Here is a 21,483-nt window from a genome sequence, read left to right as displayed (position 1 = left end):
TAGAGGTGTGGTATTGTAGAGTTACTGGGAATTCTAGCTAGGTAGGTAGGGTTGTAACTGGGGAGGAGTCCTAGGAGAGATGACCCTTGAGCTTGGCCTTGGCAATGTTAGACCCCTGGAAAACTCAGGCTTCCAGGGTCTTAGCCCAGGACCGCAGTCACCCCAATCACCAGGCAGATTCGAGAGCTTGATGCAAACTGCATGAGGTTTTATTGTTGTTTAACGAGCTAACCCCATGTTAGCTTAGGTCTTTCACCCACCCGCCATGGCAGATGGCTAGCAAAGACAGCTTGAACCGGCTGCCGAGAGATCTTGTAGGGCAGCGTAAAGGGAGTGTGACTCCAGGCTTGGAGGGATTGCCCTGTTTTGATTGGCCAATTGGTTGTTATGGCCCATAGGCCCTCCCAGGGTGGTTGCTATGCTCTGCGAGTCATTGCTGTGCACTTGTCCATAGTAAAGCACACCCAGAGCCGTAAAGCATAGCGCCACCAGCTAACTTCTGATTGGTTCCCTGCCACGAGGCAGGCATCTGACCTCTAGTGACTAGGACAAGGTCATGGCAAGCACATGTTACTGTCATGGCTGCCGAAATGGGGAGCTGGTCCCTTCAGCAGTACTGGGGTGAGAGGGTACAGAGGAGAGTCTAGTGGCCATCTCAGTTTCTGTGTTGTGTTATGTTAGACACAAAGGTTTTGCAGAGGCCTGTCTTCTTGCCAACACTGTCCTCTTAGTGAACTAAAGATGGTCACCTTAGGGGTCTTTTTGGTTGAGTGCCTGTTCTTCGTCTGTGAGCTGGGTTATACAACTTAGGAGAGCTTTCTCAGCACACAGCTGGCATAGCAGGCGGCCTCTTCAGACCTTGCTGTGAGCTGCCTTGGAGGAAGGGAAGTTGGGATGGCTGCTTGCATTTGTCTCTAGTTCTCCCGTGGATAGCAGAGAGGTGACCTCAGCAGCGAGAGACAGGAAACAGCCAAGTGAATCATCGCAGGCCCTAATGAGGTGCACGAGGGACCCCTTCCTGAGAGCCAGGGTCAGGTGAGGTCGCGCTTTGCCCGGGGTGAGTTTTGCCTTGGGACTCCGGTTGGCACTGGAGCAGAGCTGAGCTAATTTTACCCACAGGAGCTGACTGTGCTGAAAGACAGGGCTCCTGACATTGGCCTTCTCATCTTGCTATGCCCAGAGGTACAGCCCTGCTATGTCTGGACTGCTCTCCCCTTTCCAGTTAGATACATTTTTCATTAAATGTGCCTGTCGGGAAGCTGAATGGGAAGTGCTTTAGATTTGGTAGAGTGCTGGGGAGATGGACCTGGATCCTGCCCCTTTACCTTGCACAACAGGCACCTGGCTTTGAACCAGTTTTACAGTGGAATGCGTCTCGGTTTCTTCATTAAGTCCTTCTTAAGATAGGACTTAAATCTGTGTCCTCAGATGGTTCCTACATTTGCACACTTGGTGACATTAGTACGTGACACTCTATGTCATACTGCCACAGCTACTTCATTTGTATTGGTCCTGTGAGGAAGGTATCATTTCTGTCCCTGTTCTACATATAAGGAAACATGTGCCCAGGGAGGTCAGGCCACCAGCAAGTCCAGACAGAGCTGGGATTTGAGCCTAAGCCAGAAATTCCAGGGTGCACACTCCTAGCCACTAGAGCTTTTGGTCTTCAAGCGATAAGAGTTTTTGCTTTGCTTTTAGCCAGGACTTCATGTTTTTCCCATGCGTGCCGTGTCTGAGACTGCTAGGTTCCAGGCTGAGTAGGGGAACAGGAAGGCAGCCGTGCTGTAGTGCCAACTTGATCACACGAGCAGGGCCGGAGTGCTGTGGCAGCCCACAGCTACTAAGATGACTATTTTAGTGTCTCAGATTTAGGGTGCTGGAGGAGAAGGGCCCTCAGTATTTCTCTCAGGTCATCTTCACAAGTCCTTCATCAGTTAGCATTTCTAATTATGCTCACTCATCTTACAGATTGTGAAAACAGAGGACTGGAGAAGACATATTCCTCAGTACACTTACTAGGTAGATGAAGAGTTGGCTAAGGCTACTTGGTCTGTATCTGTTTATCTTTATTTCTTCCATTAACTCTACCGTGTCCCAGAGTTGCTGAGACAGATAGAGCCCCATACCTCGTTTCTGACCACGTGGAGGGACTAGTGTCCATAGATACTACATCAGTGAAGCAAGGCAGGCCTGAATGGTCAGAGCAAGGACCAGATAAAGCTAAAAGAACAGGCAGGGCTTTGTTCTGTGGAGTCTTGCTTTATAACAAATTAGCTTCAAACTTATGGCATATAACAGTCATCTAAGTTCATGGGTTTTCTAGGTCAAGAATTTGGGCGGGGCAAAGAAGGAAGGGGCATTTTTCTGCATGGCTCGAGCCTTTATGGTAGGAGGCCTGTGGCCTTGGTTGGGAACACTGAAAGGCTAGACACTATAGGCATGCACACTGCTCACAAGTCACAGGTTGGGATGTCTGTGTATGTTTTTCCATGTTAGAATTTCTTCACAGCACATGCTTGGTTTAAAGGCCTTGAAAGGAAACATGGGGGTTGGAGGAAAGGAGGGAAGGGACAGGGATGGGGGAAGGAGGAAGGGAGGAACGGAGGGAGAGGGACGACACTTACTACCCATGCTGGCAAGGCAGCAGGTACTAATCAGAAGCTGTGTCACTCAGCTTAATTGGTTGTAGCAGTCCCAGAGTCACCCAAGTTTCAGGGGAGGGCATTTCAAATCTTGCTGCAGTGGTAAAACTCTGCAAGAGTTGGGTATATTGCCGGGGTCATCCTTCAGAGAACAGTGTGACAGACTCCTTTTAGCCAAGAGGAGGAGAAAGGAGCAAATGTTTATCAAGCCCTGTGCTGTGGGGCTGTGCCGGGCTACATGGTTCAGGAGCACAGCAAGCAAGCCTGTGAGGGCATATCTGGAAAATAGTCTAAGCCAGGAGCTTTTAGGAAAAGATCAGTAATTATGCCTTAAGAATGCTTTGTCTTGTGTGACTTGGTGTTTACACTGACCATAAACTTGTTTGTGTGTAATTGTGATTAGATTATTATGCTTCTTATGCCAATTTGGGTGTTCTAGATCTATTGGCTTATTGCAATAAAGTGAGGAAATTTGGCCTGTATAGAGAAAATATCTTAGGACATAGTGTGGGACAGATGAGAAACAGGAATGGATGGTCCACTCAAGTAACCGATTCTTTCTCCCTTTTCTTCCAGTATCTATTAGAAATAACACTGGGAGAGGCATTCTGTATAGTTTAAGTGGAAACAATTAATTCAGAGCCAGAAGTGATAACAGAATTGTTGGAAAGATGTGAACAGTGGGAGTCAGAAGGTGGCATCTGGAACTGTTGGGTTTCCAAACTGATTACCTTGTCAGGACCTAGGGACAGTGAAAGTGGGACTAGGAAGCCACCTATTGAGGTGTATGAAACTTGGCTGGTGACTGACCATGATGTTGCCAGGGGAGAGGCTGTGTGACTCTTGCATTGCATATTGCCATTTGGGAGTAGAGAGAGCAGCAGGAAGATTTAACTTCACTATCTCACACAGATATATCTCAGCGATGGAACCTTATTTCCTAGCTTCAGGAGTGGGGGACATGTAATTTGCAGCAGAATGCTTCTGTAGTTCAAGGGACCTCAGGGCAGGGACATGGACTCTTAGCCAATTGAGAGAATATATGTGCCCCAACACATTCCTTTAAAATCCTAGGAGTTATTATCCAGAAATACTTGATGTTTGTAATTTATCTTAATATTATAGTAATATAATTAAGTATAATATCTACTATTTAAGTTTATTTATATAAGATTAATATGTTTAATATCCCAAAAGAGCAGGCTATTTACCTACATTCAGTTTCTTAATTGCATTTTCCTTAGTTTTGACAAGAGTGGTTTATTTGTGATGTTCTAGTTAATTTTAATCTCTTCCTAGGCTCCATGCCCTAGCACAGTTTTTTTTTTTTTTTTTTTTTTTTTTTTTTTTTTTTACATAATTTGTTTTCATGCTTTTAAGAAACACTACAAACCTGACCATGAGCCTTAGTTGGCAGTGTGGAGAGAGATCAAGCTTGGAATCTTCCTTTGGGAGCCCATACTGGGAAGGAGAATAAGTCAAATGCATAGTAAGAACAGTAGAAGGAAGGTCTCGATGGATGTTCTACATAGGCTGGCAAATCCAGGGCAGAACATCACTCTAACAGGGATGGTGTGAGGGGATTTTACAGACCAGTGATTCAGAACAGGAGCCAGTGCCATCTTTTTAAGGGAATCAGAAAAGACACAGGAGTGTTCTGTTGTCTTAGTCTCCAGAGGCCAGGTCATCATTGGTATTCAGGGGGCATGGCCAAGGGTGCTAGATATCCCTGAGTACAGGACACAGAGTAGATAAATAACTTACCTTCTCCCAAGGCAATCCCTCTCCTGCTGGGAATTACTAGTATTCTCTGAAGGATGTGTAGAGTATGCATCTTGGGTTGGAGGCTGTAGCAAGCGGAGGGACTTTGTAAGCCAAGACTTCACTCCAAAGGATGTGTGTTGGCCTGGGTGGTGGTGGTGCACACCTTTAATCCAAGCACTTGGGAGGTAGAGGCAGGCGGATCTCTGAGTTCAAGGACAGTTTGGTTTTCAGAGTGAGTTACAGGACAGCCAGGGTTACACAGAGAAATCCTTTCTTGAAAAACCAAAAGAAAAAAAAGAGAGTGTGTGTGTGTGTTGGATAGCAGTGGGATATGTTTACCTTGGGGACAGAAGGTTGAGGTTCAGTTCTAGAGACACTGGAGCTACTAAGTAAAACCCTGGGACTCTGTTGCCTTTAGAAACCACACCACATAAGATACTGGAGCAGGGTCCTTGAGAGCACAGGCCTGCCCCTCTTTTACCATGTGCTCCATGGAAACATCAGCAATGTTTTTTTTCATGAATGAGTGTCCCAGACAAATAAATGGTTTCCAGGATTTGGCTTAGGTGACACCTGGCTTTTGCCAGTTTTAGGATCTTGTAGTCTGGGGAGAGCCGGGCAGTCAGCCTTAGTCTTTGTAGAATTAACAGGGGGCCTGCTGGTCCCCATGTCAATATAGCTAAAGCAGAATGAGGTGGCCAGGTGGCAGCAGTAGGTACCTGTGCTAACCAGAGGAGCAGATCTTCCAAGAGGCCTCCAGGAAAGTGTAGTTTCTTTTTCTTCCTTGTAGACCATCTATGGCCTAGATTTTAGGCCATGAAGCATGCCAGGTGCATACTGTGCCCTTCATGTTAATGCTCCTGCATCCAGAGTTGACTGTTAATTGCCACCCAAACCAGCAATTTGCTGACAATGCACTGTGACTGTGACCAGTTGCTCTTGGGGAGTGACTTGCTGGTCTGTGTGATGATGGCAGATGCATGGTGCTCCCCATGCTGATCTGTAGCCGTGTGTGTGTGTGTGTGTGTGTGTGTGTGTGTGTGTGTGTGTGTGTGTGTGTATGTATGTATGTATGTATGTATGTATGTATACGGTTTCATTTCTGACAGCTTTCAGGGTGACATGGGAAGGGCATGTGCATGTGTAGGGTGACCTGATAAATCTCATTTTATGGATAAAGAAACTGGTTCAAAGAATGAAGGTGACTTGCCTAGGGTCCTGGGTGAGCTGGCCTTGGGTCCCCACTGCCCCCTTAATTGCAGAACTTGAATTGCATCCAGCTGTGGGAGAGAGAGTTCAGTGTGCATGCTACAGATCCCAAGTGTGGCATGTGACTTCTGGCTCACATGCTTCCTAGAAGATATGTGAGATGGGCAACCAGGTTTTATGTGCTGAGAAACGTTTAAATGAGGGAGGCATGTGAAAAACTGTGTCACTGAGAAGAATTACAGAAGCATTCCTGTCATGATTTGGATGTTCGTGGACTAATTGGTGGGACCGGCTTTAGTGAAAGGGTAGGTTAGGGAAAATAGTCCTGTTCACATACTTCAATCACAGAACATTCCCCAGGGGTCATATGTGCTTTGTACAGGGAGATCAAGTACTTGTGACTCTTTTGTTCTGTATAGCATGGTGGTGGTGGTGGTGGTGGTGGTGGTGGTGGTGGTGGTGGTGGTGGTGGTGGTGGTGGTGGTGGTGAAGAGACCAGCTCCCCATTTCAGCAGCCATAACAGCCGAACACATGCTTGCCTGACCTTGCCTTGGTCACTAGGAGGTCAGATGCTTGCCTTGTGGCAAGGAAACTGTTGGTGCTATGCTTTACGGCTCTGGGTGTGATTTACGGACAAGTGCACTGCAATGATGTGCGGAGCATAGCAACCACCCTGGGAGGGCTTATGGGCCATAACAACCAGTTGACCAATCAACACAGGGCGATCCCTCCAAGCCTGGAAGCACACCAATCCTGAGCCTGTGCGTACCTCTAGACACTCCCCTTACGTTGCCCTATAAGATCTCTATACTGTGGCTTCTCTGTGTCTTCCCCAGCTATCCGCCATGGTGGATGGATGAAAGGCCTGAGCTAACATGGGGTTGTTAGACCCCTGGAAAACTCAGGTATCAGGAGTCCCAGGCCACGACCGCTGTCACCCCAATCACCAGGCGGATTCGAGAGCTTGCTTCAAACTGCATGAGGCTTTATTATAATTTAACGAGCTAACCCCATGTTAGCTTGGGTCTTTTACCCACCCCCCATGGCGAATGCCTCGCAAAGACAACTCCTAGGGCCTCCCAAGAGATCTTGTAGGGCAGCGTAAGGGGAGTGTCTAGGGGTATGCACAGGCTCATGATTGGTGTGCCTCCAGCCTTGGAGGGCTTGCCCTGTGTTGATTGGTCAACTGGTTGTTATGGCCCATAGGCCCTCCCAAGGTGGTTGCTATGCTCTGTGCGTCATTGCTGTGTGCTTGTCCGTAAAGCATAGCGCCACCAGCTAACTTCTGATTGGTTCCTTGTCACAAGGCAGGCACCTAACCTCCAATGACTAAGACAAGGTCATAGAGCACATGTTACTGTCATGGCTGCCGAAATGGGAAGCTGGTCCCTTCAGGGTTAGCTCCTTAAACAACTGCAATAAAACCTCTTGCTGTTTGCATCAAGTTTTCACCCCCCGCCTGGTGATTGGGGTCGCTTCGGTTCTGGGGAGAGATCCTGGGGGCCTGAGCCTTTGGGGGTCTTTCAGTGGTGGTGGTGGTGGTGGTGGTGGTAGTGTGTGTGTGTGTGTGTGTGTGTGTGTGTGTGTGTGTGTGTGTGGATTGTTCTCACCCCGTCTGTACACACCAGGCACTTGCAGATCAGAGGATAGCTGGGACTTGTCAGGCCACTTAGCTGTTGTCTGGATGATGCTGGTGTCCATATTGGGGGCTAATTCTTTACCTTGTTCTCATGTTCTGAAACAGTGGTTTTTCTCAACTGTTTTCTTTCTGCATCCTTGACCATCTTGGTTGTTGTCAGTATGCTATGGCCCCAAATTTCAAAGATCTGAAGACAAACTAAAGATGTTAGGAAATAAGTTGTTCAGAGAATTTGGGACTTAGAATGTATTTCTCAAACCAAATTAAAAAAAAATCTCTGAAAATTTTATGCATGTATACAATGAAATATATACCTTCTAGTCCATTCACTTTCCCCATCTCCCCCTATATCCTACCCCCATACCTTAATTCACTAACTCCAATCAGTGATGTATTGTGGATGGGTGTGGGGCTACCCACTGGAACATTGGAAACCTCCCAATGGCCACACCCTCCAGCTTGTACATTCTTCTTTCTTACTCATTCTTTACTACTGCCAGGGTTTTTGTGTTAAATATGTCAATAAGTATTCAAAGGCATGTGGCTATCTGCTTTTCCATTTATGGACCAAGATACAATTGATTGATTATCTTACTGCAGCTTATTTTGTGGCATTCTGTTAAATTATTAGGCAGATGCATTGTCATAAAGGCCATTTGAGGTGGATATTTTCCCTTTTACAGGTGAGAAAACTAAGGTTTAGGGAAATGAAATAATTCTTTTAAAATGTGTTTTTATTTGAAATACATTGTTTCCCTCCTCTTTTCTCCCTTTAGAGGCTCTCTCTGACACCCTCTCTCTAACCCTCATATCCCTCCCAAGTTGATAGTCACTTTTGCTTTGATTAATATTGTTACACACACACACACACACACACACACACACACACACACACACACAGAGAGAGAGAGAGAGAGAGAGAGAGAGAGAGAGAGAGAGAGAGAGAGAGAGCGCGCAAGGTCCATTTTTGTTGGTGATGTGTATGTGGTTTCAGGGCTGTCAATTATCAATGGACTACTAATGTCCATTGGAATATTTCACAGGGTCCCCTAGACAAAGAATCACAGGCAACTCCTAACTGCTGGGAGAACATAAGATTATTATTTTTTTGGGCATGGTGGTGGTGTATTTTTGAGACAAGGTTTCTCTGTGTAGCCCTGGCTGTCCTGGAAGGAACTCATTCTGTAGTCCAGCCTGGCCTCACACTCAGAGATCTACTTGCTGGGACTAAAAGGTGTGTGTCACCATGGCCAGTGAACATAGGATTCTTCCCCAGGATTTCTCTTTGGGAATTCTTTGTCTATACATGTCTATCCATGCTATACATGCCTCTCACACAGGTAAAACTACAACTTGTTAAAGGAGGTAGGTATGTAGTTACTGATCCCTGAAGTTACTGACATAAGAGCTAGAGAGTCCTTAAAGAACTCAGGGCTGATGGTTTTGAAGCCATGGACGCTCCTGTGTGGTCTCAGAATTGGGGTGTCAACCGAGTGAGAAGTGGAGGGGGAGGGGGAATTGAAGCCTGCTCTGATTTCTGTAAAATTGAACATCTCATAGTATTCACTTAGAGAAGAATGGTCCTGAGAGATGAAAGGTTGAAAATCACTGTGGTAGCCTAACAACTCTTTCTGAAGGCTACAAGGCAAAGTGGCTTAGCAGTGCTCCTAGCTGTGCTGGTCCCAGGGTGGGGACACCCAGCTCTGCATGTCCTTGACTCCCTGACACCTAGTTGAAAGCTGCTCTTTGAACTCACATTCCCGTCTTGGTGGGATGTGGCTGTTTTCCTTTTTCAGGGAAGTATTTGATCTGCTGAGCTCCCTCTGTGGCCTTGGGAACAGCAGCTGGAGGTTCAGGGTCATTCAGCCCTCAACAGCTGCAGAGCCCTCAGGCTGCCCGGTGCACAGTGTCCTTGAACTGGGTCAGTCACCCTGGCTAGGTCTTCCCTTTTGACCCTGGCAGTCTTGCTTTGACTGGTTTAATTTCTGTCTAGGAAAAAGTGAATGGTTATGGCCCATATTATATTACTTTCATGACCCAAACTTCCAAGGGCAGTGCCTGTCACACACACAGTGCCCACTGTGTGAAAAACATCTGACAGTGGCAATTTGTTATCGTCAACTACTTTTGAAAGCATCTCTGTTACATCTGATTATTATGCATGTGAGTTATAGGGAACGTATTTCATCTTATAGAAGTGACATGGAGCCGGGCAGTGGTGGCACACGCCTTTAATCCCAGCACGCGGGAGGCATAGGCAGGCGTATCTCTGTGAGTGCGAGACCAGCCTGGTCTACAAGAGCGAGTTCCAGGACAGCCTCCAAAGCTACAGGGAAACCCTGTCTTGAAAAACCAAAAAAAAAAAAAAAAAAAAAAAAAAAAAAGTGACATGGTTAGAGTGGGCAATAGGGAGAAGAGGGACATAGGGCACTTATGGCATTGCAAGGGGTCCAGTTTTTACTGTGAACTTGTTAGTATTGACCTCTTGCATTTACCATGTCTGGGATTTACACATGTTATCTTTAACATTCATTTCCTCTATAATATGGGACGAGAATGCCTAGCTTATACGGTTATTACTGCTATTAAATAATGCACTGAACACAAATCTATGTACATGTAAAACTGCAGTACAATTGCTAACATAAAGTAAATCTTTTTCACATCATAGTTATTGCTGTTAGTATTTCTCAGTGGGGGGCAAAAGAGATTATTTTTAAAATCTTACCAGCGGTGTGATCAGAGCTTTACTCCATAACAAAAACAAACAAAGCAAAACCCCATTCTTTTATCTCAAAACAGTTGGTTTTATTCCCCTCTCTGTGTTGCCTCTGTTTATATCCATCTGTGACCTTGTATATCTGACAGACTCTAGTTGACTTCTGTTTCCTAGCATTCTTTCTCACTGTCTATGCTGGACTCTTTCATTTTATCTACTATCTCATGACTGTTTTCTGCTGTAGCTGCTTTTAATACCACTGTAGCTTCTTTCTTGCAGTGGGAGACACCATTGAACTATTTTCTCATCAGTCTAGGGATGAATTTGTGGGGAATATATGGTCCCTCCATTAATGACAGTGAATATTTGATTCTTTGTAGGAACGAAGAGTATCCGACAACTAGAGTATTGGAAGAGGCTGGAAAAGAAGGCAGACACAAGGCTTCGCTCCCTGAGTTGCTTGGGACCCCTCTTCAGGGTTGTCTCCAGCAGGAAGGCTGGTATGTAAAGGGTGGGTGTGTGGGCTGCTGGCTTCGTGCAGCCTCGGGGTGGAGGTGGGGATGAGGGTGGGTAGGTGTGGGGGGCAATGCCAGGCTCCAAGTGGAGCCTCTGTGACCCCAGGAGGGTTAACTGGTTGGAGATCCTTATCCTTTTCGTGTTTGTAACTTGAAATGCCTTGTGCCCTTGATTAATTCATGCTTGGATGCTTCTTCAGGTAAATAGCTCCTTACTGTACATTTATTTCCCCACGGGCTTACCGCAGTGAGACTGGAGCCTGTGTTTCTAACAACTACTCCAAGGAAAACATCAAAGGCCACATTTCCGGAACTGAGACTCTCAGGGGTCTTCCAGACGTCCATCTCTATTACCTCCTTCTTGCCCAGCATTTGCTTTTAGCTGAAAAGGGAGGTTTTGTCTTGAGTTGCCCTGTAGACATATGTGACTTGGAATTTGAGACCCTGACAGCTGCTGCTGAGCTTTGAGCTCCAAGTGTGAGCAGCATATAGACATAACCTGTACAACACCGAATCATTCTCCCCTGATTCCCAGGGCCTAGTGTTTCTTTGTCTTGTGAATGACCTCACTGCCTTTTCTATTTGTAATGGAATGCACAGTCATTTACAAGTAATCACACAGTAATCCCTCGCACTTGGAGAATGCCTTCCTCTTTTCCAGAGGGCTTTCACTCTCATTATCTCATTTGATCCTTGTAACTGCTCCAAGAGGGAGGCAGAGTTACTGCTTTAATCTCTGATTTTCAGGTGTAGAAACCAAGGCTTAGAAGAGTTAAATGGTAAGCCTGCGGTCACACAGTGAGTATACGACAGAGTTAGGCCTAGAGTCTCAAGTCTGCAGCTTCTTTTGCCTACTTTCTGTTGCTGTGGCCTCAGGAGCACAAGTGACAGCTCTGAGCCTCTGTCTTCTTTTGGCACATTGGCTATTATGTTGCCCCAAAGGAAGTTGTGAGTAGAGAGTCCATGAGACTGCCTGGGGAGGCATTTGTGTATGGTGGGACACACTAGTGATGTGAAGCACCACTGTTTTGACTACATGAACCATGAATTCAAGTAGTGAAGCGGAACAGTCCTCCCACCCCACTGAACATCTCTGAGGTACTCCAACTCTGGGATGAGCAAGTTGACCTTGCCTACAGAACTCATCTGTTACAATCTTTGGAAGAGCCTTAGAGGGCGCATTTTTTGGTCTGGCAGGACTGGGTTCTAATTCTGAAGAATGGGGACTGCATATCAGACTTCACCCATGAAGAGTGGGTGTGTAGCAAGGCTGGTAGAGTAGAGATGGATGGAGAGCTAGTCTTGAAGGTGGTTGGTTGCTTTAAGTTTCACAGAAAACTAAAGAAGTCCATCCTCTGTACTTGGTATTGTAGACCTGTAAGCCAGGGTCCTATGGAGGTTACAGCATGTGGATTTCAATTTTAAGGTGTATCTGGGAATAGAAATGACTACAAGATCATCCTGAGACCCTTAGTGATGCTCTGTTTCAAAGTAAAGAGTGGAAAGAAGGATGGATTTTCAATTCAGTGGTAGAGCACTTGCCTAACTTGTCTGTCTTCCTCTCTTACACACACAAACATACACACACACACACACACACTCACACAGAGTGGTGGGGGAAGGAGAGGAGAGACTGGTACTTCCAAGTTCACAGTATTGCAGTGTGAATACTGTGAATACTTAGCATTAACACATTGGAAAACACTCCAAAGAATGGATTTCATCTTGATAACAGTTGCATGAATAGTCAGCAATATGATGTGGTCAGGAGAAGGGCAGGGTTGACTGTGGACTGAGGTCTTGGATAGCTTTGTTTCTGTATACACAGTTACCTACAAAAATTCCACACCAGTGAGATAAGCATTGACATATGGTCCTAAGAAGCAGATCGGGGCAGGAGGTTGAAGGCCAGGGAGTCAGACTTTGGTTCCATATAAGGAAGAACTTTCTTGTGTGAAGATGGAATCAACAGCTGTAGGAAATATGATCTCTGTCTCATGGGAGACAGTGGGGATGCTTAGGGAGATTCATGAGCAGTCAGGTATATTGGGTCAGAGGTGCTCGATGGCTGGGAGGAAGAAAGAACGTACATGAAGGGAATGTCCCTTGGCCAATAAGGAGACTAACCTCTAAATGTTTGCAAAGTAGAGGGTAAATGTGGGTCTTTTGTTCTGATTTTCATGTTTATCTTGATACCTTACTGCTTGGAACTTGGTTTTGGAAGTTTGCAGCCCTTCCCTGGGTAACGTTTGCAGTGGAGCGTCTTATTTCTCTGCATAAGTGCTCCCATCAACACACAAACAGCAACTGAGCCCCTGACAGAGTGAGGACCACCCCTTTCCTCTCTGTACCCTTGCTAGACCCTGGGAGGCCTGCAATGTGGGCACTGAGCACTGAGTTCTGATTCTGGTGTTAGGTGGCCGGTGTTTTGATCCAGTTGTCTTACCTATCTATTTTCAGGGTCCCTTTTGTTTGTGTTCACATGCTTATTAAAATATCAAGTTATCAAAGCAAGTGTGGAGGGAATGGTTGGGTTGAAGAACTAGAAACTCCTCCAGTACACAGGTGGGTAATTTGGGGCTAGCTGTTCAATTTTTGGATAAGGAAATGTGAGCTATCAGAGCCGAACTGACATTCACAACCTTGTACAATCATGAATGGCTGTAGATCAGCCCCCACCAGCACCCACCGAATCTCATGTCTGCTTTTCATTTTTTCTTCCTTGATTTGGCCTTGAGTCACTTAGACCAGATTCACTCTTGATTAGCTTTACGGCTCCAACTTAGTCATCAAAGATTTCACAGAAACTCGGGGGTTAGAATTAATTTTACAAATTTTACTATCTGATTTGCCTTCCCCTCCCCTAGCAGTCATGTACTGTCAATAGACTGGCCTGACTGTGCATCAGAGATCCTGATGTCTGTCTCCTGATGAGAATTCACACAAAACCAAGTGCCCAGGAAGCCCCATAGCCCAAAGATCTGAGGAGACTTGTGTCAGTGTCTGTGTAATGTGGTCTGCTGAAAATGCCATGTATTGTGACCTTAAAAAATAATTGTGTCTAAGGTATTGTTTTTTTTTTTTTTAAAAAACTCAATTTAACTTAAAAGCATTCATTGTCTATAATCATTGCACACAGTGCTGGGTTGTGTTAGGACACTCTGAGACAGTTATGCTGTACGTTCTCCTCCACACAACCTTTCTTTCCTCCTCATTCCTTCCTCGGATTATATGCTGTTCCCCTAGATAGGTTTCCTCTTCTGCTTTCATGTCCTATATACATACATGATTTTGTGTCTGTGTGAAGTCTAGGGACCACAAATGAGAGAAAACTTCCTACATTTCCCCCGAGACTGGCATAATTCTCTTTATATGACTATCTCCAGTTGCATCTGTCCTGAAGATGGCATAACTTTATTCCTTTTTATGAATGCCACAGAACCTCGTCATGCATATATGTCACATTTTCTTTATTCATTCCTGATTGTTCCCGTTTTTTGTGGTTGTGATTGTTGCTGTAATCCACATTGATGTTGGAGCAGCTCTCTAACTTGTTGATGGGAAGCCTTGTTTTGGTGAGTACTCAGGAGGAAGAGAGTTGGATCATATGGTAGTTGTAAGTTAAGCTTTTTGAGGGACCTCTATTCTGATTTTCACAGTGGCTGGATCAGTTTTTATTCCACCAACAGTGCTAAGTGTTCCTTTTTTTGTCAACATATGTGTAGCGATCATTGATAAAGGGCGACATACTGACTGGAGTGAGATGGAATCCCAGTGTAGTTTTCATTTCCATCCCTCTGATGGCTCATGGTGTTGAGCATCTTATGCTTATTGGCCATTGTATTTCACCTTTTCAAAGCTGTTTCTTCAGCCCATTCATTATTTGGGTTTTTTAATTTTGTGTGGCTTACTTTGTTGAGTTCTTTGTTTATTCTAGACATTGATCTTCTCTCAGATGAACAGCTATTGAAGAGTTTTCTCCCATTCTGTAGGCAGGCTTTTGTGGCATTTTGGACAGCCCCATTCCTAAGGTAGACATTAAGCTTTCAACCCAGCCACTTCCTGTGCTGGTTTGGGAGGCTGTTTTCCTGGAACTGGATCGTGTGTGTGTGTGTGTGTGTGTGTGTGTGTGTGTGTGTGTGTGTGTGTTAGTAGTAACAGTAGACACTCCATGTCTGTCTGTAGTGTGTTCGGTAGTAGTAGCTGAGACTCCATATCTGTGGGGGTTAATGATTTACCCAGGGTAAGGAGAGCTGCCTTGTGTGGGTCATGTTCTTGAAGTGCCAGAGAGAAGGGTGATTTTTCTGACATCCTCCAGCCTTCCTCTCCATATATGGAAATGTTTACCCACCACACTCATCTATTGGAAGGGAAGGAGGTGACTCAGGGTTTGGGAGAAGCAGGATTTGAATTCTTGTTTCCAGAAACCAAGTGGAGCCCCCTCCCCCGCCTCCTGCCCTTCCCCCTCCATGCCTCTGCCCCTTGTTCTGGAGGCTGAAGAGAGTGCTGCTCAGCTCAGTTCCCCTCAGGCTTCTGGACCACATCCCTGCTGTGTTCTGTCCTGGACCTGGCTTTGTGAGAGGGAGTAAGGGCAGTGAAGGCCCGCTGTCTAGCTGTCTAGCTGTCCGCGGTGGTGACCTCCTCACGTGAGTACATAATTATTGCCAGTGGCATTTCTGCCAGCAGACCTGGGATGCTTGCTTGCATGGGGATGGTGGTGGGAAATACTGTGAGGAATGTTGATGCTTTAGTTTGGAGTGGGGACAGCTGTTTTCCCAGGGGAGTAATTCTCATGGATAGATTTAGAAATGGAGTCAGCCAGAGGAAAACTTTTAATTTGTACCTGAAACCAACCAAGCAAACAACAAACTGTATAGATATTTGCTCCCACCTGATGCCTAGCTTCAGTTGGGTAGAAAGATAATTTGGGAGGGTTGTCTTATCACCAAGGGGGAAAGCACAAGCCAAAAGGGATGTGTGTGGGAACTTGGGGAGGGGCGGTCTTACCCTGCAGAGCAGAGCTATGGTTGGCCTTGAAGTGTGACACATCGGGGTGTAATATTCCTGTGGCCCACAGAGTCTGTAATAAATACTTTGCATATAGGACCTTGTGTAGATATAATGGGTTGTCTGTCCATGTTGCAGAGAACCAGCCGTTAGTGGGTCCATCTGTCCTATGTCACAGCATTCTACAATACAGGAGGCCTTAAGAGTGCGCTTGTCCTGAGAGATGACTGATAGGGTTAGAAGAACCTAGACTTCTCTCAGTCTATTCCCTGGACTGTACACTCTATGCTGTCCTCCAAACAAGGCAGAAGGGGCCTCTGTAATGAATGGCTCTGCTCAGCTTGGGGGAAGGAGGAAGAAGGTACATGAGGGAGCACTTGACTGCTGTTCATTTGTGTTTTGCTTGGGGAGCACGTTGCTGCTCTCTGACTCTTACCCTGAAAACACACTATTGACAACAGATACTCAGTCTGTGCTGAGCCCTATAGTAACCAATCTGTGGCTGATCTGTAATTTCCCCATGTTATTAGGTCCATGTTCTCATCTTGATTTACCTGCAAGAAAAGTAAGGCCCAATGAAGTGTGAGAAGCTGCCTAGGGTAGCTTAGAAGCTGCCTAAGGTATTAGCCCTTGTGTATAGCCTTAGTTATCAGGTTTAGTGATATGAGTCTGTTTGACTGCAAGGGCCAGGGGTTAGCCCAAGGCTGAGCTTCTTTTCCATTGACTAATCAGACAGGTTTCTTTTGTGTCATGCATCTATCTAACCTAATTAACTTTTGTGTGTGTGTGTGTGTGTGTGTGTGTGTGTGTGTGTGTGTGTGTGTGTCCAGGCTAGAGGACATCTCTAGGTGCTTCTTTTCTTTAATTTAAATTTTTTTTAAAAATTTAAAAGTAGAACCTCTTATTTGCCTGGAACTCATGGCAGTAGGCAAAGTTGCCTGGGGTTCCAGGGACCTGCCTGTCTACCTCTCCAGTACTTGAATTGCAAATGTGTGACACCATGCTTGCCTTTTTAAAATCTGGGTTCTAGGGCTTGTACTCCGTACTTCACTGACTGAGTCATCTCTTCGCTTTCCTAACTTTATTGATCATCATCGAGTCTCTGCTTGTATGCACTGTTCTGTTGTGGGCACTGTCCCAGTCCAGGATGCACACTGAACAATGAAATATGCAAAACAGCAAGAGTATGCTAGGGAGGAGATAAGAAATAAACATGGAAATTAGGGGGGAGTGTTCAATAATCCAGAGTTAGATTCGCCAAGGGTGCAGGGCTGAATGTGGGGGAGGGGCTCTGCAAGGTCTCTTCTAACTGAATCAGAGTGACCAGGGCCAACCATGTAAAAGACAGAGGAAAGGGCTGTGCATGCAAGTGTAGGCCTCGGGCAGCTGGTACAAAGTGGGAAGGAGTTCATGTATGGTAAACACAGGGCATGCTGTGCCACCAGCTCATGACTGCGGCTGCAAAATCAGTGGAGGGGAGAGGTAAGGGTGTTGATTGATGTGAAACTATGGTACCTCAGTTTGCTTCCAAGTCCCAAGTCCCAAGTCCGGGTCTGCTTGTAGCTGCCTGAGTTACATTTTACAAACATCTTTCTGGCGGCTGTGTGAGGAGGTCTTTCAAAGGTAAGGGCAATAGTAGAAGCACAAAATGTAGAGACTTGGCACATTCCAGGGTGTGTGTGTGTGTGTGTGTGTGTGTGTGTGTGTGTGTGTGAGGGGGGTGCTGCCTTGGAGCAGTGCTGTAGCGGTGGAACAGAGGAGGGAGAAGTGCAGGACTTAGTCGTGTGTTTTCAATAGGATGTTAAAGTGTGATTTCCTTTAGAGAAATGTCAAGCTGAGTGGACCCAGAGCTTCATAAAGACACACCAGTGCTATTTTGTGGAGCAGCTACCAGAATTCCAGATCTGAGACTTTGGACTTTGAATTTGAATCTCCAGCTTCTAGCCAAGCAGTTGAGGGTGCAGCAGCTTCTGGTTCCTGGCTCAGAGTGGTTAGAATGCCCCAATACAAGGCCTTCAGAATGTGTAGCTGCTTTTGCTCTCTCGGGATTTTTTTTTTTTTAAATAAAGTATTCTTTCCCACCAAGAATGTGAAGCTTTCTGATTGATGATATTTAACATGCTATCTTTTTGTCTTGTTTAGCACATGCTAACATTATGTTCTACCACTGAGCTATGTCTCCAGTCCTTTTTCAGTGTGTTTCTGTTCATGAAGAGATTCTGTCTCTTGTTTTGGACCTTTAGCAACACACCCATGGGCCAGCAAAGATCCTAGAGAAGTTCCTGTGTCAAAACCCTGGTGGCTTGGGTCTGTGTCAAGGAATGCCATCTCCCTGTCTTCACTTGAGTTTAGCTTGCTATTGCCTGGTTCTCCCCTGCTTCCTTTAAGTTAGCTGGGTTTTCCAGAAAATACCTGTTTTTCAGCTTGTAGAGAAAGGTCTCCAATGGTTAGGTAGTTTAGTCAAATTCCCAGAGCAAACAGTGTCACAATCAGGATGAGAAGCTACATTGACTAAGCTCTTACCTCTAGTCACCAAGCCAAAATGACCTTACATGGGTCCCATGCCTCTGGGAGCCCCTTGGCTACCTGTACTACAATAGTCTATTCTGGACAATCAACAAAACATCCTAAACTAAGTCAGTGGGCATCCCTGAGGGTTCTTGACATGGTCTTCTTCCAAAAGTTTACAGTTTCAAGTTACCAGGTTTTCTAAAAAAGAAAAAGAAATCAGTTTAACACCATCTCTTAAAAGAAAAAAAATACAGTGCTTTGTTTGCGCTCGCCCATTTCTTTCAGAATTTCTTTCATATTACCCATTCAGTCAACAAACACTTATTGAGTTCTTACTGTATGCCAGGCATTGTGTTAGGTGCTGGGGATTGATTCAAAGATAATTTGGAGGCGTATGGAAGGGGAGTAGATAATTACAGCACAGTGAGATCAGTGCTATAATAGAGGGATATATAAAGAACTAGAAATAGCACTATGAATAACATCTCTGAACAAATTGCGTCTTTTTTCCTTCTGGATTATTCCCTGATGTATATTGCCCAAAGTGGGATTACTGGGTCATTTAAAAGATGAAAACAATTTGGCACAAAAAGATGTAATGGCTTTGCCTGGGGAATACAGCTCAATTTTCAGCAGGAGAAAAAACTGTTGACAACTCCAGATTTAGCCCACTTCTCCAGGAGGACTGAGTAGTTTTTCATGCTACACCATCAACATGGTGCCTTGCGGGTGGGGGGTATGACCTGTGCTGAACATGTCAGCTTACATGTAGAAACACACATCCTCACCTTCAGCCTCACAGACTAGTTGCTCTCACTGTAATGTGGCTCTAGGAATATCATTTTAATCTTATAACCGTGTTATGCTGAAGACCCTGCAGTTAAAAACTGGAGAAACCAAGGAGTAGAGTCTGTATATTTTAAATTCTGATTACCAGCCCACTCCCCATACTGTGTTCAGAAACCCTGGGCACTTAGGCTCCAGCTAGGGTCTGGAATTTACTAATGCCTTTTTTCAAGGTCAGGATGTTCCTGCCCCTAACTTAAGAGCTGCATACAGCATCCTTTACTACATTGGTCCAAAGAAACCCAAGGGCCCATTTCATTTCCTGGCCCAGATCCTGAAAGACTATTTGGTTGGCCCCATCTTTGGAATATGAAATCCCAAGGAGAGCTGAAATTATGCCACGGTTCTCTTTGAAACATGTGGTTTTTCTAGTAGTCACAGTTTTAAGCAAAACTCTTGTCCCTAGCATTGAGTTCTTCTCAAAGCCAGAATCAAGTATGTGTCCACCACAGACTCCACCAATACCTCTGTTCTCTCAGCCCATTCTCTGCCTCTCCCCACCTATCCTGCTTGCCTCCATGTTCTGCTCTCACTGTTCCTTTACAAGTGGGATGACCTCACTTTCCTCTGTCTGTAGAACTCCTGTTGTCCTATAGAGGAGTTAATTTCAGTCACCATCTGCTCCTCCCCAGCACCAGCTCCTTTATCCTAGAAGAGATGCTGTTGTGTAAACCTGCACCAGAGAGCGGCCAGGCAGCTGAGTGAACCTCCCCACTCTTAAAAGCACAAGGTCCAAGCTTGGCTCCTGTCTGGGGTACTTCCTCGCTGTGAGGTGGGAAGTGTGGGAAACACATGACTCAGTTGCTGTTTCATTAGATGGGTGTAAGTAAGTGATCACCCCATGTCACTTGTGTTCTGGGACTTGTGCCTGGCCCGTGCATCTTCCTCAGCTCTCACCCTTAACTACATTTGTCACACCCCTCCTTTGATATGGAGTTCTGTAAGGACAGAGATTAAGTATGTCATCTTCCTGGGTCTGTGGGCATATGGAATTGCTGCCAGGGTGCCTTTAATGGAAAGAGCACTTCCATACATCCTAATTGAGCTCCTCTGGCTAGGACATTGTCAACTGAAGGTTCCACTTTGTTGTGCTGGGCTAGCCACGGACGAGCTTTTTATTGTGGAGTTCTCAGAGCACACAGGGATGGATCTGAGAGATAGTGAAGCCTCTAGAGCTCAGCCTGTTGGGAACCCAGTGCTGGCTGTTCCACATGACAGACTGGGGGTCTTGCTTGGGGCATGACCTCGTTTCTTTCCTGTAAGAGTTGCAGAGTTTGAAGGGAGGGAGAGTGGAGCTGTGGGTTAGAGTTCGCTCAGAGCCATTCTCCTCTGGGACAATCCCTTACATGCTCATATCTTGCTGTTATGGAAGCTTGACTACCAAAGGGAATCCTTTATTAAAATGATACTTCAGCTGTTTAGCTTTTTCTCTTATCATTCCCTCAAATGCAGTACCCACCATGAGTATTATAATTCAAGTGCTTTAGGCCAGGATTCTAAGTCCTCCATGTTCTGGCTTTAAGTCCCTCTGCAGTTTCATGTCCCACCATGTCCCTTTAACTATGTGCTGCTTGGTGGCCTCACTAGGGTCTCCAAGAGTACCCTGGGCTCTTCAACGTCTGTGTGCATTGGTTCCCTGTGCCCATTTTCTTCCTTGTATGTGGAAGTCCTCTTGGGTTTCAGGCTTCCTTGAGACATCACAGCCTCTTCAGAGACCTTCCAGATCCTCGGCAGAGCATGTCATGGACTTGCTTTTGCAGTCTTCTTACCCAGTCTTGTGCATTCCAGGTTCCAGCATTCCCACAGGGAGGCTGTGAGTTCTTTGGGGAATCTAGACATAGTTTGTTACCTATGACTGTTAGGTCCACACTGCTTTATCAAAGCCCCACTACATGTGAGCATCTGTTTTCTGTGTGCTGACTGTAGGGAATATGGCATCATATCAGCTAACAGCTATCCCAGGGGGGTGTCAGAAGTCAATAACAGGGGCACTCAGGATTTGTTTGATCAAGAACACAGCCATTTGAAATCTCTTAGAATTGATCTGATGGTATTTCATGACTATCCTTTCTCAGGCCTATTCTGGACACCTATAGCTGTGTGATTAATGCCAGGCCTTTGAGCTTTTCCTTAAGAACTTACAACAAAGTAGAATAGACAACAGATTTGCAGGTTTCTTACTTGAACATTAAAAAAAAAAATCAGCCATTATTTTTATACCAAAGCAATTTGAAGTGTGAAAATGGAAGTTTTTTTTCAAAAGGTATATTTCTGCCCTGAGAAGAATAAATGTCCATATTCTATTTGTGACTATAATTAATAAAACCCTTGTCACAGAGCTTGGTTTTTGAAGACTTTGGTTCAAGACTGGTGCTGTTAGCCCCCAAACCTTTGATGTACATTCAATCTTTAGGTTCCTCTGTGTATGAGTAGGAAGTCTTGCTCAGTATTGATAGAGTTTAAATAAGATTTTGAATGTCCAGCTGATTAATGTGTGATTACAAATTAGGTTTAAGCTGGGCTGTGGTGGGGGCATGACTTTAATCCCAGTACTAGGGAGGCAGAGTCAGGTGGAGCTCTGTGAGTTCAAGGCCAGCCTGGTTTACACAGTGATTTCCAGGACAGCCAGG

The 21,483-nt window shown here is 45.4% G+C and overlaps 1 protein-coding gene across 2 annotated transcripts in view; it reads left to right on the top strand.

Moving 5' to 3' along the window:
• The window catches only part of Lpp (LIM domain containing preferred translocation partner in lipoma), a 606,110-nt gene that overhangs the window by 38,874 nt on the left and 545,753 nt on the right, over positions 1–21,483 (top strand). For both annotated transcript variants that reach the window (XM_035444680.1, XM_035444681.1), the window contains exon 2: positions 10,355–10,474. The gene's annotated coding sequence lies outside the window, so the exon portion shown is untranslated. The remainder of the gene's footprint in view (positions 1–10,354; positions 10,475–21,483) is intronic.

Source organism: Cricetulus griseus, chromosome 4 (genome assembly GCF_003668045.3).
Source record: "Cricetulus griseus strain 17A/GY chromosome 4, alternate assembly CriGri-PICRH-1.0, whole genome shotgun sequence".
NCBI lineage: Eukaryota > Metazoa > Chordata > Mammalia > Rodentia > Cricetidae > Cricetulus > Cricetulus griseus.
This window is presented reverse-complemented; position numbering and strand designations above follow the sequence as displayed.